The following is a 20,824-nucleotide window of genomic DNA, read 5'->3' on the forward strand; positions in this document are numbered from 1 at the left end:
TAAGATATGTTTGCAGGTTGAGGTGGCAAGACAAGCAAGCAGCCCCAGCCTCTGTGCCTCTGTGCGAGCAGTGCCATGGGCAGATGAGGCTGACAAACAGCTTTCCAGGCTAGCCCCTTCTGCTTGCCAGCTATCTGCAGACGTTCGCATTTTGAGAGCAGGGCTGCCACAGGCTCCCAGCACGGTCCCCATAAGCTACGTTTGAAGTTTGAGATGGCAAGACAAGCAAGCAGCCCCAGCCTCTGTGCCACTGTGCGAGCAGTGCCGTGGGCAGATGAGGCTGACAAACAGCTTTCCAGGCTAGCCCCTTCTGGCTGCCAGCTATCTGCAGACGTTCGCATTTTCGGAGCAGGGCTGACACAGGCTCCCGGCATGGACCCCATGAGCTACGTTTGAAGTTTGAGATAGCAAGACAAGCAAGCAGCCCCAGTCTCTGTGCCTCTGTGCGAGCAGTGCCGTGGGCAGATGAGTCTGACAAACAGCTTTCCAGGCCAGCCCCTTCTGCCTGCCAGCTATCTGCAGACGTTCGCATTTTCAGAGCAGGGCTCCAGCAGGCTACCGGCACGAATCCTATAAGATATGTTTCAGGTGGCAAGACAAGCAAGCAGCGCCAGTCTCTGTGCCTCTGTGCGAGCAGTGCCGTGGGCAGATGAGGCTGACAAAAACAGCTTTCCAATCTAGCCCCTTCTGCCTGCCAGCTATCTGCAGACATTTGCATTTTCGGAGCAGGGCTGCCGCAGGCTCCGGAACGGACCGCATAAGATACGTTTGAAGTTTGAGATAGCAAGACAAGCAAGCAGCCCCAGTCTCTGTGCCTCTGTGCGAGCAGTGCCGTGGGCAGATGAGGCTGACAAACAGCTTTCCAGGCTAGCCCCTTCTGCCTGCCAGCTATCTGCAGACGTTTGCATTTTCGGAGCAGGGCTCCAGCAAGCTCCCGGCACGGACCACATAAGCTATGTTTGATGTGGCAAGACAAGCAAGCAGCCCCAGTCTCTGTGCCTCTGTGCGAGCAGTGCCGTGGTCAGATGAGGCTGACAAACAGCTTTCCAGGCTATCACGTTCTGCCTGCCAGCTATCTGCAGACGTTCTCATTTTGGGAGCAGGGCTGCCACAGGCTCCCAGCACGGACCCCATAAGATACGTTTGAAGTTTGATGTGGCAAGACAAGCAAGCAGCCCCAGTCTCTGTGCCTCTGTGCGTGCAGTGCCGTGGGCAGATGAGGCTGACAAACAGCTTTCCAGGCTAGCCCCTTCTGCCTGCCAGCTATCTGCAGACATTCGCATTTTGGGAGCAGGGCTCCAGCAAGCTCCCGCCATGGACCCCATAAGCTATGTTTGAGATGGCAAGACAAGCAAGCAGCCCCAGCCTCTGTGCCTCTGTGCGAGCAGTGCCGTGGGCAGATGAGGCTGACAAACAGCTTTCCAGGCTAGCCCCTTCTGCCTGCCAGCTATCTGCAGGTGTTCGCATTTTCGGAGCAGGGCTGCCAGAGGCTCCCGGCACGGACCCCATAATATACTTTTCAAGTTTCATGTTGCAAGACAAGCAAGCAGCGCCAGTCTCTGTGCCTCTGTGCGAGCAGTGCCGTGGGCAGATGAGGCTGACAAACAGCTTTCCAGGCTAGCCCCTTCTGCCTGCCAGTTATCTGCAGACGTTCGCATTTTCGGAACAGGGCTGCCGTAGTCTCCCGGCACGGACCCCATAAGCTACATTTGAAGTTTGAGATGGCAAGACAAGCAAGCAGCCCCAGCCTCTGTGCCTCTGTGCGAGCAGTGCCGTGGGCAGATGAGGCTGACAAACACCTTTCCAGGCTAGCCACTTCTGCCTGCCAGCTATCTGAAGGTGTTCGCATTTTCAGACAGGGCTGCCGCAGGCTCCCGTCACGGACACCCTTAAGCTACTTTTGAAGTTTGATGTGGCAAGACAAGCAAGCAGCCCCAGTCTCTGTGCCTCTGTGTGAGCAGTGCCGTGGGCAGATGAGGCTGACAAACAGCTTTCCAGGCTAGCCCCTTCTGCCTGCCAGCTATCTGCAGACATTCGCATTTTGGGAGCAGGGCTCCAGCAAGCTCCCGCCATGGACCCCATAAGCTATGTTTGAGATGGCAAGACAAGCAAGCAGCCCCAGTCTCTGTGCCTCTGTGCGAGCAGTGCCGTGGGCAGATGAGGCTGACAAAAACAGCTTTCCAGGCTAGCCCCTTCTGCCTGCCAGCTATCTGCAGACGTTCGCATTTTCGGAGCAGGGCTGCCGCAGGCTCCCGGCACGCATCCCCTTAAGCTACATTTGAAGTTTGAGGTGGCAAGACAAGCAAGCAGCCCCAGTCTCTGTGCCACTGTGCGAGCAGTGCCGTGGGCAGATGAGGCTGACAAAAACAGATTTCCAGGCTAGCCCCTTCTGCCTGCCAGCTATCTGCAGACGTTCGCTTTTGCGGAGCAGGGCAGCCACAGGCTCCCAGCACGGACCCCATAAGCTACGTTTGAAGTTTGAGATGGCAAGACAAGCAAGCAGCGCCAGTCTCTGTGCCTCTGTGCGAGCAGTGCCGTGGGCAGATGAGGCTGACAAAAACAGCTTTCCAGGCTAGCCCCTTCTGGCTGCCAGCTATCTGCAGACGTTCGCATTTTCGGAGCAGGTCTCCCACAGCCTTCCGGCACGGACCCCGTAAGATATGTTTGCAGGTTGAGGTGGCAAGACAAGCAAGCAGCCCCAGCCTCTGTGCCTCTGTGCGAGCAGTGCCATGGGCAGATGAGGCTGACAAACAGCTTTCCAGGCTAGCCCCTTCTGCTTGCCAGCTATCTGCAGACGTTCGCATTTTGAGAGCAGGGCTGCCACAGGCTCCCAGCACGGACCCCATAAGCTACGTTTGAAGTTTGAGATGGCAAGACAAGCAAGCAGCCCCAGCCTCTGTGCCTCTGTGCGAGCAGTGCCGTGGGCAGATGAGGCTGACAAACAGCTTTCCAGGCTAGCCCCTTCTGGCTGCCAGCTATCTGCAGACGTTCGCATTTTCGGAGCAGGGCTGCCACAGGCTCCCGGCATGGACCCCATAAGCTACGTTTGAAGTTTGAGATAGCAAGACAAGCAAGCAGCCCCAGTCTCTGTGCCTCTGTGCGAGCAGTGCCGTGGGCAGATGAGTCTGACAAACAGCTTTCCAGGCCAGCCCCTTCTGCCTGCCAGCTATCTGCAGACGTTCGCATTTTCAGAGCAGGGCTCCAGCAGGCTACCGGCACGAATCCTATAAGATATGTTTCAGGTGGCAAGACAAGCAAGCAGCGCCAGTCTCTGTGCCTCTGTGCGAGCAGTGCCGTGGGCAGATGAGGCTGACAAAAACAGCTTTCCAATCTAGCCCCTTCTGCCTGCCAGCTATCTGCAGACATTTGCATTTTCGGAGCAGGGCTGCTGCAGGCTCCGGAACGGACCGCATAAGATACGTTTGAAGTTTGAGATGGCAAGACAAGCAAGCAGCCCCAGTCTCTGTGCCTCTGTGCGAGCAGTGCCATGGGCAGATGAGGCTGACAAACAGCTTTCCAGGCTAGCCCCTTCTGCCTGCCAGCTATCTGCAGACGTTCGCATTTTCGGAGCAGGGCTCCAGCAAGCTCCCGGCACGGACCACATAAGCTATGTTTGATGTGGCAAGACAAGCAAGCAGCCCCAGTCTCTGTGCCTCTGTGCGAGCAGTGCCGTGGTCAGATGAGGCTGACAAACAGCTTTCCAGGCTATCACGTTCTGCCTGCCAGCTATCTGCAGACGTTCGCATTTTGGGAGCAGGGCTGCCACAGGCTCCCAGCACGGACCCCATAAGATACGTTTGAAGTTTGATGTGGCAAGACAAGCAAGCAGCCCCAGTCTCTGTGCCTCTGTGCGAGCAGTGCCGTGGGCAGATGAGGCTGACAAACAGCTTTCCAGGCTAGCCCCTTCTGCCTGCCAGCTATCTGCAGACATTCGCATTTTGGGAGCAGGGCTCCAGCAAGCTCCCGCCATGGACCCCATAAGCTATGTTTGAGATGGCAAGACAAGCAAGCAGCCCCAGTCTCTGTGCCTCTGTGCGAGCAGTGCCGTGGGCAGATGAGGCTGACAAAAACAGCTTTCCAGGCTAGCCCCTTCTGCCTGCCAGCTATCTGCAGACGTTCGCATTTTGGGAGCAGGTCTCCCACAGCCTCCCGGCACGGACCCCCATAAGATATTTTTGCAGGTTGAGGTGGCAAGACAAGCAAGTAGCCCTAGCCTCTGTGCCTCTGTGCGAGCAGTGCCGTGGGCAGATGAGGCTGACAAACAGCTTTCCAGGCTAGCCCCTTCTGCCTGCCAGCTATCTGCAGACGTTCGCATTTTCGGAGCATGGCTGCCGCAGGCTCCCGTCACGCATCCCCTTAAGCTACTTTTGAAGTTAGATGTGGCAAGACAAGCAAGCAGCCCCAGTCTCTGTGCCTCTGTGCGAGCAGTGCCGTGGGCAGATGAGGCTGACAAACAGCTTTCCAGGCTAGCCCCTTCTGCCTGCCAGCTATCTGCAGACGTTCGCATGTTCGGAGCAGGGCTGCCAGCAGGCTCCCGCCGCGGACCCCATAAGCTACTTTTGATTTTGAGGTGGCAAGACAAGCAAGCAGCCCCAGTCTCTGTGCCACTGTGCGAGCAGTGCCGTGGGCAGATAAGGCTGACAAAAACAGCTTTCCAGGCTAGCCCCTTCTGCCTGCCAGCTATCTGCAGACGTTCGCATTTTCGGAGCAGGTCTCCCACAGCCTCCCGGCACGGACCCCATAAGATATGTTTGAAGTTTGAGATGGCAAGACAAGCAAGCAGCCCCAGCCTCTGTGCCTCTGTGCGAGCAGTGCCGTGGGCAGATGAGGCTGACAAACACCTTTCCAGGCTAGCCACTTCTGCCTGCCAGCTATCTGCAGGTGTTCGCATTTTCAGACAGGGCTGTCGCAGGCTCCCGTCACGGACACCCTTAAGCTACTTTTGAAGTTTGATGTGGCAAGACAAGCAAGCAGCCCCAGTCTCTGTGCCTCTGTGCGAGCAGTGCCGTGGGCAGATGAGGCTGACAAACAGCTTTCCAGGCTAGCCCCTTCTTCCTGCCAGCTATCTGCAGACGTTCGCATTTTCGGAGCAGGGCTGCCACAGGCTCCCAGCACGGACCCCATAATCTACGTTTGAAGTTTGAGATGGCAAGACAAGCAAGCAGCGCCAGTCTCTGTGCCTCTGTGTGAGCAGTGCCGTGGGCAGATGAGGCTGACAAACAGCTTTCCAGGCTAGCCCCTTCTGCCTGCCAGCTATCTGCAGACGTTCGCATTTTCGGAGCAGGGCTCCAGCAGGCTACCGGCACGAACCCTATAAGATATGTTTCAGGTGGCAAGACAAGCAAGCAGCGCCAGTCTCTGTGCCTCTGTGCGAGCAGTGCCATGGGCAGATGAGACTGACAAAAACAGCTTTCCAGGCTAGCCCCTTCTGCCTGCCAGCTATCTGCAGACGTTCGCATTTTCGGAGCAGGTCTCCCACAGCCTCCCGGCACGGACATCATAAGATATATATGCAGGTTGAGGTGGCAAGACAAGCAAGCAGCCCCAGTCTCTGTGCCACTGTGCGAGCAGTGCCGTGGGCAGATGAGGTTGACAAAAACAGATTTCCAGGCTAGCCCCTTCTGCCTGCCAGCTATCTGCAGGTGTTCGCATTTTCGGAGCAGGGCTGCCGCAGGCTCCCAGCACGGACCCCATAAGCTACGTTTGAAGTTTGAGATGGCAAGACAAGCAAGCAGCGCAAGTCTCTGTGCCTCTGTGCGAGCAGTGCCGTGGGCAGATGAGGCTGACAAAAACAGCTTTCCAGGCTAGCCCCTTCTGGCTGCCAGCTATCTGCAGACGTTCGCATTTTCGGAGCAGGTCTCCCACAGCCTGCCGGCAAGGACCCCATAAGATACGTTTGAAGTTTGAGGTGGCAAGACAAGCAAGCAGCCCCAGTCTCTGTGCCTCTGTGCGAGCAGTGCCGTGGGCAGATGAGGCTGACAAACAGCTTTCCAGGCTAGCCCCTTCTGCCTGCCAGCTATCTGCAGACATTCGCATTTTGGGAGCAGGGCTCCAGCAAGCTCCCGCCATGGACCCCATAAGCTATGTTTGAGATGGCAAGACAAGCAAGCAGCCCCAGTCTCTGTGCCTCTGTGCGAGCAGTGCCGTGGGCAGACGAGGCTGACAAACAGCTTTCCAGGCTAGCCCCTTCTGCCTGCCAGCTATCTGCAGGCGTTCGCATTTTCGGAGCAGGGCTGCCGCAGGCTCCCGGCACGCATCCCCTTAAGCTACTTTTGAAGTTTGAGATGGCAAGACAAGCAAGCAGCCCCAGTCTCTGTGCCACTGTGCGAGCAGTGCCGTGGGCAGATGAGGCTGACAAAAACAGATTTCCAGGCTAGCCCCTTCTGCCTGCCAGCTATCTGCAGACGTTCGCATTTGCGGAGCAGGGCTGCCACAAGCTCCCAGCACGGACCCCATAAGCTACATTTGAAGTTTGAGATGGCAAGACAAGCAAGCAGCGCCAGTCTCTGTGCCTCTGTGCGAGCAGTGCCGTGGGCAGATGAGGCTGACAAACACAGATTTCCAGGCTAGCCCCTTCTGGCTGCCAGTTATCTGCAGACGTTCGCATTTTCGGAGCAGGTCTCCCACAGCCTCCCGACACGGACCCCGTAAGATATGTTTGCAGGTTGAGGTGGCAAGACAAGCAAGCAGCCCCAGTCTCTGTGCCTCTGTGCGAGCAGTGCCATGGGCAGATGAGGCTGACAAACAGCTTTCCAGGCTAGCCCCTTCTGCTTGCCAGCTATCTGCAGACGTTCGCATTTTGAGAGCAGGGCTGCCACAGGCTCCCAGCACGGACTCCATAAGCTACGTTTGAAGTTTGAGATGGCAAGACAAGCAAGCAGCCCCAGTCTCTGTGCCTCTGTGCGAGCAGTGCCGTGGGCAGATGAGGCTGACAAACAGCTTTCCAGGCTAGCCCCTTCTGGCTGCCAGCTATCTGGAGACGTTCGCATTTTCGGAGCAGGGCTGCCACAGGCTCCCGGCATGGACCCCATAAGCTTCGTTTGAAGTTTGAGATAGCAAGACATGCAAGCAGCCCCTTCTGCCTGCCAGCTATCTGCAGACGTTCGCATTTTCGTAGCAGGGCTCCAGCAGGTTCCCGGCACGAACCCCATAAGATATGTTTCAAGTGCCAAGACAAGCAAGCAGCCCCAGTCTCTGTGCCTCTGTGCGAGCAGTGCCGTGGGCAGATGAGTCTGACAAACAGCTTTCCAGGCCAGCACCTTCTGCCTGCCAGCTATCTGCAGACGTTCGCATTTTCAGAGCAGGGCTCCAGCAGGCTACCGGCACGAAACCTATAAGATATGTTTCAGGTGGCAAGACAAGCAAGCAGCGCCAGTCTCTGTGCCTCTGTGCGAGCAGTGCCGTGGGCAGATGAGGCTGACAAAAACAGCTTTCCAATCTAGCCCCTTCTGCCTGCCAGCTATCTGCAGACATTTGCATTTTCGGAGCAGGGCTGCCGCAGGCTCCGGAACGGACCGCATAAGATACGTTTGAAGTTTGAGATGGCAAGACAAGCAAGCAGCCCTAGCCTCTGTGCCTCTGTGCGAGCAGTGCCGTGGGCAGATGAGGCTGACAAAAACAGCTTTCCAATCTAGCCCCTTCTGCCTGCCAGCTATCTGCAGACGTTCGCATTTTCGGAGCAGGGCTGCCGTAGGCTCCCGGCACAGACCCCATAAGCTACATTTGAAGTTTGAGATGGCAAGACAAGCAAGCAGCCCTAGCCTCTGTGCCTCTGTGCGAGCAGTGCCGTGGGCAGATGAGGCTGACAAACAGCTTTCCAGGCTAGCCCCTTCTGCCTGCCAGCTATCTGCAGACATTTGCATTTTCGGAGCAGGGCTGCCGCAGGCTCCGGAACGGACCGCATAAGATACGTTTGAAGTTTGAGGTGGCAAGACAAGCAAGCAGCCCCAGTCTCTGTGCCTCTGTGCGAGCAGTGCCGTGGGCAGATGAGGCTGACAAACAGCTTTCCAGGCTATCACGTTCAGCCTGCCAGCTATCTGCAGACGTTCTCATTTTCGGAGCAGGGCTGCCACAGGCTCCCAGCACGGACCCCATAAGATACGTTTGAAGTTTGATGTGGCAAGACAAGCAAGCAGCCCCAGTCTCTGTGCCTCTGTGCGAGCAGTGCCGTGGGCAGATGAGGCTGACAAACAGCTTTCCAGGCTAGCCCCTTCTGCCTGCCAGCTATCTGCAGACATTCGCATTTTGGGAGCAGGGCTCCAGCAAGCTCCCGCCATGGACCCCATAAGCTATGTTTGAGATGGCAAGACAAGCAAGCAGCCCCAGTCTCTGTGCCTCTGTGCGAGCAGTGCCGTGGGCAGATGAGGCTGAGCAACAGCTTTCCAGGCTAGCCCCTTCTGCCTGCCAGCTATCTGCAGACGTTCACATTTTGGGAGCAGGTCTCCCACAGCCTCCCGTCACGGACCCCATAAGATATGTTTGCAGGTTGAGGTGGCAAGACAAGCAAGCAGCCCCAGCCTCTGTGCCTCTGTGCGAGCAGTGCCGTGGGCAGATGAGGCTGACAAACAGCTTTCCAGGCTAGCCCCTTCTGCCTGCCAGTTATCTGCAGACGTTCGCATTTTCGGAACAGGGCTGCCGTAGGCTCCCGGCACGGACCCCATAAGCTACATTTGAAGTCTGAGATGGCAAGACAAGCAAGCAGCCCCAGTCTCTGTGCCTCTGTGCGAGCAGTGCCGTGGGCAGATGAGGCTGACAAACACCTTTCCAGGCTAGCCACTTCTGCCTGCCAGCTATCTGAAGGTGTTCGCATTTTCAGACAGGGCTGCCGCAGGCTCCCGTCACGGACACCCTTAAGCTGCTTTTGAAGTTTGATGTGGCAAGACAAGCAAGCAGCCCCAGTCTCTGTGCCTCTGTGCGAGCAGTGCCGTGGGCAGATGAGGCTGACAAACAGCTTTCCAGGCTATCCCCTTCTGCCTGCCAGCTATCTGCAGACGTTCGCATTTAGGGAGCAGGGCTGCCACAGGCTCCCAGCACGGACCCCATAAGCTACGTTTGAAGTTTGAGATGGCAAGACAAGCAAGCAGCGCAAGTCTCTGTGCCTCTGTGCGAGCAGTGCCGTGGGCAGATGAGGCTGACAAAAACAGCTTTCCAGGCTAGCCCCTTCTGCCTGCCAGCTATCTGCAGGTGTTCGCATTTTCGGAGCACGGCTAAAGCAGGCTCCCGGCACGAACCCCATAAGATATGTTGCAGGTGGCAAGACAAGCAAGCAGCCCCAGTCTCTGTGCCTCTGTGCGAGCAGTGCCGTGGGCAGATGAGGCTGACAAACAGCTTTCCAGGCTAGCCCCTTCTGCCTGCCAGCTATGTGCAGGCGTTCGCATTTTCGGAGCAGGGCTGTCGCAGGCTCCCGGCACGCATCCCCTTAAGCTACTTTTGAAGTTTGATGTGGCAAAACAAGCAAGCAGCCCCAGTCTCTGTGCCACTGTGCGAGCAGTGCCGTGGGCAGATGAGGCTGACAAAAACAGATTTCCAGGCTAGCCCCTTCTGCCTGCCAACTATGTGAAGACGTTCGCATTTGCGGAGCAGGGCTGTCACAGGCTCCCAGCACGGACCCCATAAGCTACGTTTGAAGTTTGAGATGGCAAGACAAGCAAGCAGCGCCAGTCTCTGTGCCTCTGTGCGAGCAGTGCCGTGGGCAGATGAGGCTGACAAAAACAGCTTTCCAGGCTAGCCCCTTCTGGCTGCCAGCTATCTGCAGACGTTCGCATTTTCGGAGCAGGTCTCCCACAGCCTCCCGGCACGGACCCCGTAAGATATGTTTGCAGGTTGAGGTGGCAAGACAAGCAAGCAGCCCCAGCCTCTGTGCCTCTGTGCGAGCAGTGCCGTGGGCAGATGAGGCTGACAAACAGCTTTCCAGGCTAGCCTCTTCTGCTTGCCAGCTATCTGCAGACGTTCGCATCTTGAGAGCAGGGCTGCCACAGGCTCCCAGCACGGACCCCATAAGCTTCGTTTGAAGTTTGAGATGGCAAGACAAGCAAGCAGCCCCAGTCTCTGTGCCTCTGTGCGAGCAGTGCCGTGGGCAGATGAGGCTGACAAACAGCTTTCCAGGCTAGCCCCTTCTGCCTGCCAGCTATCTGCAGACATTTGCATTTTCGGAGCAGGGCTGCCGCAGGCTCCGGAACGGACCGCATAAGATACGTTTGAAGTTTGAGGTGACAAGACAAGCAAGCAGCCCCAGTCTCTGTGCCTCTGTGCGAGCAGTGCCGTGGGCAGATGAGGCTGACAAACAGCTTTCCAGGCTATCACGTTCTGCCTGCCAGCTATCTGCAGACGTTCTCATTTTGGGAGCAGGGCTGCCACAGGCTCCCAGCACGGACCCTATAAGATACGTTTGAAGATTGATGTGGCAAGACAAGCAAGCAGCCCCAGTCTCTGTGCCTCTGTGCGAGCAGTGTCGTGGGCAGATGAGGCTGACAAACAGCTTTCCAGGCTAGCCCCTTCTGCCTGCCAGCTATCTGCAGACATTCGCATTTTGGGAGCAGGGCTCCAGCAAGCTCCCGGCATGGACCCCATAAGCTATGTTTGAGATGGCAAGACAAGCAAGCAGCCCCAGTCTCTGTGCCTCTGTGCGAGCAGTGCCGTGGGCAGATGAGGCTGAGCAACAGCTTTCCAGGCTAGCCCCTTCTGCCTGCCAGCTATCTGCAGACGTTCGCATTTTGGGAGCAGGTCTCCCAGAGCCTCCCGGCACGGACCCCCATAAGATATGTTTGCAGGTTGAGGTGGCAAGACAAGCAAGCAGCCCCAGCCTCTGTGCCTCTGTGCGAGCAGTGCCGTGGGCAGATGAGGCTGACTAACAGCTTTCCAGGCTAGCCCCTTCTGCCTGCCAGCTATCTGCAGACGTTCGCATTTTCGGAGCAGGGCTCCAGCAAGCTCCCGGCATGGACCCCATAAGCTATGTTTGAGGTGGCAAGACAAGCAAGCAGCCCCAGCCTCTGTGCCTCTGTGCGAGCAGTGCCGTGGGCAGATGAGGCTGACAAAAACAGCTTTCCAGGCTAGCCCCTTCTGCCTGCCAGCTATCTGCAGACGTTCGCATTTTCGGAGCATGGCTGCCGCAGGCTCCCGTCACGCATCCCCTTAAGCTACTTTTGAAGTTTGATGTGGCAAGACAAGCAAGCAGCCCCAGTCTCTGTGCCTCTGTGCGAGCAGTGCCGTGGGCAGATGAGGCTGACAAACAGCTTTCCAGGCTAGCCCCTTCTGCCTGCCAGCTATCTGCAGACGTTCGCATTTAGGGAGCAGGGCTGCCACAGGCTCCCAGCACGGACCCCATAAGCTACGTTTGAAGTTTGAGATGGCAAGACAAGCAAGCAGCCCCAGTCTCTGTGCCTCTGTGCGAGCAGTGCCGTGGGCAGATGAGGCTGACAAAAACAGCTTTCCAGGCTAGCCCCTTCTGTCTGCCAGCTATCTGCAGACGTTCGCATTTTCGGAGCAGGGCTAAAGCAGGCTCCCGGCACGAACCCCATAAGATATGTTTCAGGTGGCAAGACAAGCAAGCAGCCCCAGTCTCTGTGCCTCTGTGCGAGCAGTGCCGTGGGCAGATGAGGCTGACAAACAGCTTTCCAGGCTAGCCCCTTCTGCCTGCCAGCTATCTGCAGGCGTTCGCATTTTCGGAGCAGGGCTGTCGCAGGCTCCCGGCACGCATCCCCTTAAGCTACTTTTGAAGTTTTATGTGGCAAGACAAGCAAGCAGCCCCAGTCTCTGTGCCACTGTGCGATCAGTGCCGTGGGCAGATGAGGCTGACAAAAACAGATTTCCAGGCTAGCCCCTTCTGCCTGCCAGCTATCTGCAGACGTTCGCATTTGCGGAGCAGGGCTGCCATAGGCTCCCAGCACGGACCCCATAAGCTACGTTTGAAGTATGAGATGGCAAGACAAGCAAGCAGCCCCAGTCTCTGTGCCTCTGTGCGAGCAGTGCCGTGGGCAGATGAGGCTGACAAAAACAGCTTTCCAGGCTAGCCCCTTCTGGCTGCCAGCTATCTGCAGACGTTCGCATTTTCGGAGCAGGTCTCCCACAGCCTCCCGGCACGGACCCCGTAAGATATGTTTGCAGGTTGAGGTGGCAAGACAAGCAAGCAGCCCCAGTCTCTGTGCCTCTGTGCGAGCAGTGCCGTGGGCAGATGAGGCTGACAAACAGCTTTCCAGGCTAGCCCCTTCTGCCTGCCAGCTATCTGCAGACGTTCGCATTTTCGGAGCAGGGCTCCAGCAAGCTCCCGGCACGGACCCCATAAGCTATGTTTGATTTGGCAAGACAAGCAAGCAGCCCCAGTCTCTGTGCCTCTGTGCGAGCAGTGCCGTGGGCAGATGAGGCTGACAAACAGCTTTCCAGGCTAGCCCCTTCTGCCTGCCAGCTATCTGCAGACGTTCTCATTTTGGGAGCAGGGCTGCCACAGGCTCCCAGCACGGACCCCATAAGATACGTTTGAAGTTTGATGTGGCAAGACAAGCAAGCAGCCCCAGTCTCTGTGCCTCTGTGCGAGCAGTGCCGTGGGCAGATGAGGCTGACAAACAGCTTTCCAGGCTAGCCCCTTCTGCCTGCCAGCTATCTGCAGACATTCGCATTTTGGGAGCAGGGCTCCAGCAAGCTCCCGGCATGGACCCCATAAGCTATGTTTGAGATGGCAAGACAAGCAAGCAGCCCCAGTCTCTGTGCCTCTGTGCGAGCAGTGCCGTGGGCAGATGAGGCTGACAAACAGCTTACCAAGCTAGCCCCTTCTGCCTGCCAGCTATCTGCAGACGTTCGCATTTTGGGAGCAGGGCTGCCGCAGGCTCCCGGCACGGACCCCATAAGCTACGTTTGAAGTTTGATGTGGCAAGACAAGCAAGCAGCCCCAGTCTCTGTGCCTCTGTGCGAGCAGTGCCGTGGGCAGATGAGGCTGACAAAAACAGCTTTCCAGGCTAGCCCCTTCTGCCTGCCAGCTATCTGCAGACGTTCGCATTTTCGGAGCATGGCTGCCACAGGCTCCCGTCACGCATCCCCTTAAGCTACTTTTGAAGTTAGATGTGGCAACACAAGCAAGCAGCCCCAGTCTCTGTGCCTCTGTGCGAGCAGTGCCGTGGGCAGATGAGGCTGACAAACACCTTTCCAGGCTAGCCACTTCTGCCTGCCAGCTATCTGAAGGTGTTCGCATTTTCAGACAGGGCTGCCGCAGGCTCCCGTCACGGACACCCTTAAGCTACTTTTGAAGTTTGATGTGGCAAGACAAGCAAGCAGCCCCAGTCTCTGTGCCTCTGTGCGAGCAGTGCCGTGGGCAGATGAGGCTGACAAACAGCTTTCCAGGCTAGCCCCTTCTGCCTGCCAGCTATCTGCAGACGTTCGCATTTAGGGAGCAGGGCTGCCACAGGCTCCCAGCACGGACCCCATAAGCTACGTTTGAAGTTTGAGATGGCAAGACAAGCAAGCAGCCCCAGTCTCTGTGCCTCTGTGCGAGCAGTGCCGTGGGCAGATGAGGCTGACAAAAACAGCTTTCCAGGCTAGCCCCTTCTGCCTGCCAGCTATCTGCAGACGTTCGCATTTTCGGAGCAGGGCTAAAGCAGGCTCCCGGCACGAACCCCATAAGATATGTTTCAGGTGGCAAGACAAGCAAGCAGCCCCAGTCTCTGTGCCTCTGTGCGAGCAGTGCCGTGGGCAGATGAGGCTGACAAACAGCTTTCCAGGCTAGCACCTTCTGGCTGCCAGCTATCTGCAGGCGTTCGCATTTTCGGAGCAGGGCTGCCGCAGGCTCCCGGCACGCATCCCCTTAAGCTACTTTTGAAGTTTGATGTGGCAAGACAAGCAAGCAGCCCCAGTCTCTGTGCCACTGTGCGAGCAGTGCCGTGGGCAGATGAGGCTGACAAACAGCTTTCCAGGCTAGCCCCTTCTGCCTGCCAGCTATCTGCAGACGTTCGCATTTTCGGAGCAGGGCTGCCGCAGGTTCCCGGCACGAACCACATAAGATCTGTTTCAAGTGCCAAGACAAGCAAGCAGCCCCAGTCTCTGTGCCTCTGTGCGAGCAGTGCCGTGGGCAGATGAGGCTGACAAAAACAGCTTTCCAGGCCAGCCCCTTCTGCCTGCCAGCTATCTGCAGACGTTCGCATTTTGGGAGCAGGTCTCCCACAGCCTCCCGGCACTGACCCCCATAAGATATATTTGCAGGTTGAGGTGGCAAGACAAGCAAGCAACCCCAGCCTCTGTGCCTCTGTGTGAGCAGTGCCGTGGGCAGATGAGGCTGACAAAAACAGCTTTCCAGGCTAGCCCCTTCTGGCTGCCACCTATCTGCAGACGTTCGCATTTTCGGAGCAGGTCTCCCACAGCCTCCCGGCACGGACCCCGTAAGATATGTTTGCAGGTTGAGGTGGCAAGACAAGCAAGCAGCCCCAGCCTCTGTGCCTCTGTGCGAGCAGTGCCATGGGCAGATGAGGCTGACAAACAGCTTTCCAGGCTAGCCCCTTCTGCTTGCCAGCTATCTGCAGACGTTCGCATTTTGAGAGCAGGGCTGCCACAGGCTCCCAGCACGGTCCCCATAAGCTACGTTTGAAGTTTGAGATGGCAAGACAAGCAAGCAGCCCCAGCCTCTGTGCCACTGTGCGAGCAGTGCCGTGGGCAGATGAGGCTGACAAACAGCTTTCCAGGCTAGCCCCTTCTGGCTGCCAGCTATCTGCAGACGTTCGCATTTTCGGAGCAGGGCTGACACAGGCTCCCGGCATGGACCCCATGAGCTACGTTTGAAGTTTGAGATAGCAAGACAAGCAAGCAGCCCCAGTCTCTGTGCCTCTGTGCGAGCAGTGCCGTGGGCAGATGAGTCTGACAAACAGCTTTCCAGGCCAGCCCCTTCTGCCTGCCAGCTATCTGCAGACGTTCGCATTTTCAGAGCAGGGCTCCAGCAGGCTACCGGCACGAATCCTATAAGATATGTTTCAGGTGGCAAGACAAGCAAGCAGCGCCAGTCTCTGTGCCTCTGTGCGAGCAGTGCCGTGGGCAGATGAGGCTGACAAAAACAGCTTTCCAATCTAGCCCCTTCTGCCTGCCAGCTATCTGCAGACATTTGCATTTTCGGAGCAGGGCTGCCGCAGGCTCCGGAACGGACCGCATAAGATACGTTTGAAGTTTGAGATAGCAAGACAAGCAAGCAGCCCCAGTCTCTGTGCCTCTGTGCGAGCAGTGCCGTGGGCAGATGAGGCTGACAAACAGCTTTCCAGGCTAGCCCCTTCTGCCTGCCAGCTATCTGCAGACGTTTGCATTTTCGGAGCAGGGCTCCAGCAAGCTCCCGGCACGGACCACATAAGCTATGTTTGATGTGGCAAGACAAGCAAGCAGCCCCAGTCTCTGTGCCTCTGTGCGAGCAGTGCCGTGGTCAGATGAGGCTGACAAACAGCTTTCCAGGCTATCACGTTCTGCCTGCCAGCTATCTGCAGACGTTCTCATTTTGGGAGCAGGGCTGCCACAGGCTCCCAGCACGGACCCCATAAGATACGTTTGAAGTTTGATGTGGCAAGACAAGCAAGCAGCCCCAGTCTCTGTGCCTCTGTGCGTGCAGTGCCGTGGGCAGATGAGGCTGACAAACAGCTTTCCAGGCTAGCCCCTTCTGCCTGCCAGCTATCTGCAGACATTCGCATTTTGGGAGCAGGGCTCCAGCAAGCTCCCGCCATGGACCCCATAAGCTATGTTTGAGATGGCAAGACAAGCAAGCAGCCCCAGCCTCTGTGCCTCTGTGCGAGCAGTGCCGTGGGCAGATGAGGCTGACAAACAGCTTTCCAGGCTAGCCCCTTCTGCCTGCCAGCTATCTGCAGGTGTTCGCATTTTCGGAGCAGGGCTGCCAGAGGCTCCCGGCACGGACCCCATAATATACTTTTCAAGTTTCATGTTGCAAGACAAGCAAGCAGCGCCAGTCTCTGTGCCTCTGTGCGAGCAGTGCCGTGGGCAGATGAGGCTGACAAACAGCTTTCCAGGCTAGCCCCTTCTGCCTGCCAGTTATCTGCAGACGTTCGCATTTTCGGAACAGGGCTGCCGTAGTCTCCCGGCACGGACCCCATAAGCTACATTTGAAGTTTGAGATGGCAAGACAAGCAAGCAGCCCCAGCCTCTGTGCCTCTGTGCGAGCAGTGCCGTGGGCAGATGAGGCTGACAAACACCTTTCCAGGCTAGCCACTTCTGCCTGCCAGCTATCTGAAGGTGTTCGCATTTTCAGACAGGGCTGCCGCAGGCTCCCGTCACGGACACCCTTAAGCTACTTTTGAAGTTTGATGTGGCAAGACAAGCAAGCAGCCCCAGTCTCTGTGCCTCTGTGTGAGCAGTGCCGTGGGCAGATGAGGCTGACAAACAGCTTTCCAGGCTAGCCCCTTCTGCCTGCCAGCTATCTGCAGACATTCGCATTTTGGGAGCAGGGCTCCAGCAAGCTCCCGCCATGGACCCCATAAGCTATGTTTGAGATGGCAAGACAAGCAAGCAGCCCCAGTCTCTGTGCCTCTGTGCGAGCAGTGCCGTGGGCAGATGAGGCTGACAAAAACAGCTTTCCAGGCTAGCCCCTTCTGCCTGCCAGCTATCTGCAGACGTTCGCATTTTCGGAGCAGGGCTGCCGCAGGCTCCCGGCACGCATCCCCTTAAGCTACATTTGAAGTTTGAGGTGGCAAGACAAGCAAGCAGCCCCAGTCTCTGTGCCACTGTGCGAGCAGTGCCGTGGGCAGATGAGGCTGACAAAAACAGATTTCCAGGCTAGCCCCTTCTGCCTGCCAGCTATCTGCAGACGTTCGCTTTTGCGGAGCAGGGCAGCCACAGGCTCCCAGCACGGACCCCATAAGCTACGTTTGAAGTTTGAGATGGCAAGACAAGCAAGCAGCGCCAGTCTCTGTGCCTCTGTGCGAGCAGTGCCGTGGGCAGATGAGGCTGACAAAAACAGCTTTCCAGGCTAGCCCCTTCTGGCTGCCAGCTATCTGCAGACGTTCGCATTTTCGGAGCAGGTCTCCCACAGCCTTCCGGCACGGACCCCGTAAGATATGTTTGCAGGTTGAGGTGGCAAGACAAGCAAGCAGCCCCAGCCTCTGTGCCTCTGTGCGAGCAGTGCCATGGGCAGATGAGGCTGACAAACAGCTTTCCAGGCTAGCCCCTTCTGCTTGCCAGCTATCTGCAGACGTTCGCATTTTGAGAGCAGGGCTGCCACAGGCTCCCAGCACGGACCCCATAAGCTACGTTTGAAGTTTGAGATGGCAAGACAAGCAAGCAGCCCCAGCCTCTGTGCCTCTGTGCGAGCAGTGCCGTGGGCAGATGAGGCTGACAAACAGCTTTCCAGGCTAGCCCCTTCTGGCTGCCAGCTATCTGCAGACGTTCGCATTTTCGGAGCAGGGCTGCCACAGGCTCCCGGCATGGACCCCATAAGCTACGTTTGAAGTTTGAGATAGCAAGACAAGCAAGCAGCCCCAGTCTCTGTGCCTCTGTGCGAGCAGTGCCGTGGGCAGATGAGTCTGACAAACAGCTTTCCAGGCCAGCCCCTTCTGCCTGCCAGCTATCTGCAGACGTTCGCATTTTCAGAGCAGGGCTCCAGCAGGCTACCGGCACGAATCCTATAAGATATGTTTCAGGTGGCAAGACAAGCAAGCAGCGCCAGTCTCTGTGCCTCTGTGCGAGCAGTGCCGTGGGCAGATGAGGCTGACAAAAACAGCTTTCCAATCTAGCCCCTTCTGCCTGCCAGCTATCTGCAGACATTTGCATTTTCGGAGCAGGGCTGCTGCAGGCTCCGGAACGGACCGCATAAGATACGTTTGAAGTTTGAGATGGCAAGACAAGCAAGCAGCCCCAGTCTCTGTGCCTCTGTGCGAGCAGTGCCATGGGCAGATGAGGCTGACAAACAGCTTTCCAGGCTAGCCCTTTCTGCCTGCCAGCTATCTGCAGACGTTCGCATTTTGAGAGCAGGGCTCCAGCAAGCTCCCGGCACGGACCACATAAGCTATGTTTGATGTGGCAAGACAAGCAAGCAGCCCCAGTCTCTGTGCCTCTGTGCGAGCAGTGCCGTGGTCAGATGAGGCTGACAAACAGCTTTCCAGGCTATCACGTTCTGCCTGCCAGCTATCTGCAGACGTTCGCATTTTGGGAGCAGGGCTGCCACAGGCTCCCAGCACGGACCCCATAAGATACGTTTGAAGTTTGATGTGGCAAGACAAGCAAGCAGCCCCAGTCTCTGTGCCTCTGTGCGAGCAGTGCCGTGGGCAGATGAGGCTGACAAACAGCTTTCCAGGCTAGCCCCTTCTGCCTGCCAGCTATCTGCAGACATTCGCATTTTGGGAGCAGGGCTCCAGCAAGCTCCCGCCATGGACCCCATAAGCTATGTTTGAGATGGCAAGACAAGCAAGCAGCCCCAGTCTCTGTGCCTCTGTGCGAGCAGTGCCGTGGGCAGATGAGGCTGACAAAAACAGCTTTCCAGGCTAGCCCCTTCTGCCTGCCAGCTATCTGCAGACGTTCGCATTTTGGGAGCAGGTCTCCCACAGCCTCCCGGCACGGACCCCCATAAGATATTTTTGCAGGTTGAGGTGGCAAGACAAGCAAGTAGCCCTAGCCTCTGTGCCTCTGTGCGAGCAGTGCCGTGGGCAGATGAGGCTGACAAACAGCTTTCCAGGCTAGCCCCTTCTGCCTGCCAGCTATCTGCAGACGTTCGCATTTTCGGAGCATGGCTGCCGCAGGCTCCCGTCACGCATCCCCTTAAGCTACTTTTGAAGTTAGATGTGGCAAGACAAGCAAGCAGCCCCAGTCTCTGTGCCTCTGTGCGAGCAGTGCCGTGGGCAGATGAGGCTGACAAACAGCTTTCCAGGCTAGCCCCTTCTGCCTGCCAGCTATCTGCAGACGTTCGCATGTTCGGAGCAGGGCTGCCAGCAGGCTCCCGCCGCGGACCCCATAAGCTACTTTTGATTTTGAGGTGGCAAGACAAGCAAGCAGCCCCAGTCTCTGTGCCACTGTGCGAGCAGTGCCGTGGGCAGATAAGGCTGACAAAAACAGCTTTCCAGGCTAGCCCCTTCTGCCTGCCAGCTATCTGCAGACGTTCGCATTTTCGGAGCAGGTCTCCCACAGCCTCCCGGCACGGACCCCATAAGATATGTTTGAAGTTTGAGATGGCAAGACAAGCAAGCAGCCCCAGCCTCTGTGCCTCTGTGCGAGCAGTGCCGTGGGCAGATGAGGCTGACAAACACCTTTCCAGGCTAGCCACTTCTGCCTGCCAGCTATCTGCAGGTGTTCGCATTTTCAGACAGGGCTGTCGCAGGCTCCCGTCACGGACACCCTTAAGCTACTTTTGAAGTTTGATGTGGCAAGACAAGCAAGCAGCCCCAGTCTCTGTGCCTCTGTGCGAGCAGTGCCGTGGGCAGATGAGGCTGACAAACAGCTTTCCAGGCTAGCCCCTTCTTCCTGCCAGCTATCTGCAGACGTTCGCATTTTCGGAGCAGGGCTGCCACAGGCTCCCAGCACGGACCCCATAATCTACGTTTGAAGTTTGAGATGGCAAGACAAGCAAGCAGCGCCAGTCTCTGTGCCTCTGTGTGAGCAGTGCCGTGGGCAGATGAGGCTGACAAACAGCTTTCCAGGCTAGCCCCTTCTGCCTGCCAGCTATCTGCAGACGTTCGCATTTTCGGAGCAGGGCTCCAGCAGGCTACCGGCACGAACCCTATAAGATATGTTTCAGGTGGCAAGACAAGCAAGCAGCGCCAGTCTCTGTGCCTCTGTGCGAGCAGTGCCATGGGCAGATGAGACTGACAAAAACAGCTTTCCAGGCTAGCCCCTTCTGCCTGCCAGCTATCTGCAGACGTTCGCATTTTCGGAGCAGGTCTCCCACAGCCTCCCGGCACGGACATCATAAGATATATATGCAGGTTGAGGTGGCAAGACAAGCAAGCAGCCCCAGTCTCTGTGCCACTGTGCGAGCAGTGCCGTGGGCAGATGAGGTTGACAAAAACAGATTTCCAGGCTAGCCCCTTCTGCCTGCCAGCTATCTGCAGGTGTTCGCATTTTCGGAGCAGGGCTGCCGCAGGCTCCCAGCACGGACCCCATAAGCTACGTTTGAAGTTTGAGATGGCAAGACAAGCAAGCAGCGCAAGTCTCTGTGCCTCTGTGCGAGCAGTGCCGTGGGCAGATGAGGCTGACAAAAACAGCTTTCCAGGCTAGCCCCTTCTGGCTGCCAGCTATCTGCAGACGTTCGCATTTTCGGAGCAGGTCTCCCACAGCCTGCCGGCAAGGACCCCATAAGATACGTTTGAAGTTTGAGGTGGCAAGACAAGCAAGCAGCCCCAGTCTCTGTGCCTCTGTGCGAGCAGTGCCGTGGGCAGATGAGGCTGACAAACAGCTTTCCAGGCTAGCCCCTTCTGCCTGCCAGCTATCTGCAGACATTCGCATTTTGGGAGCAGGGCTCCAGCAAGCTCCCGCCATGGACCCCATAAGCTATGTTTGAGATGGCAAGACAAGCAAGCAGCCCCAGTCTCTGTGCCTCTGTGCGAGCAGTGCCGTGGGCAGACGAGGCTGACAAACAGCTTTCCAGGCTAGCCCCTTCTGCCTGCCAGCTATCTGCAGGCGTTCGCATTTTCGGAGCAGGGCTGCCGCAGGCTCCCGGCACGCATCCCCTTAAGCTACTTTTGAAGTTTGAGATGGCAAGACAAGCAAGCAGCCCCAGTCTCTGTGCCACTGTGCGAGCAGTGCCGTGGGCAGATGAGGCTGACAAAAACAGATTTCCAGGCTAGCCCCTTCTGCCTGCCAGCTATCTGCAGACGTTCGCATTTGCGGAGCAGGGCTGCCACAAGCTCCCAGCACGGACCCCATAAGCTAC

The sequence above is a fragment of the Opisthocomus hoazin genome, chromosome 14 (assembly GCF_030867145.1).
Source record: "Opisthocomus hoazin isolate bOpiHoa1 chromosome 14, bOpiHoa1.hap1, whole genome shotgun sequence".
In the NCBI taxonomy this organism is placed as follows: Eukaryota; Metazoa; Chordata; class Aves; order Opisthocomiformes; family Opisthocomidae; genus Opisthocomus; species Opisthocomus hoazin.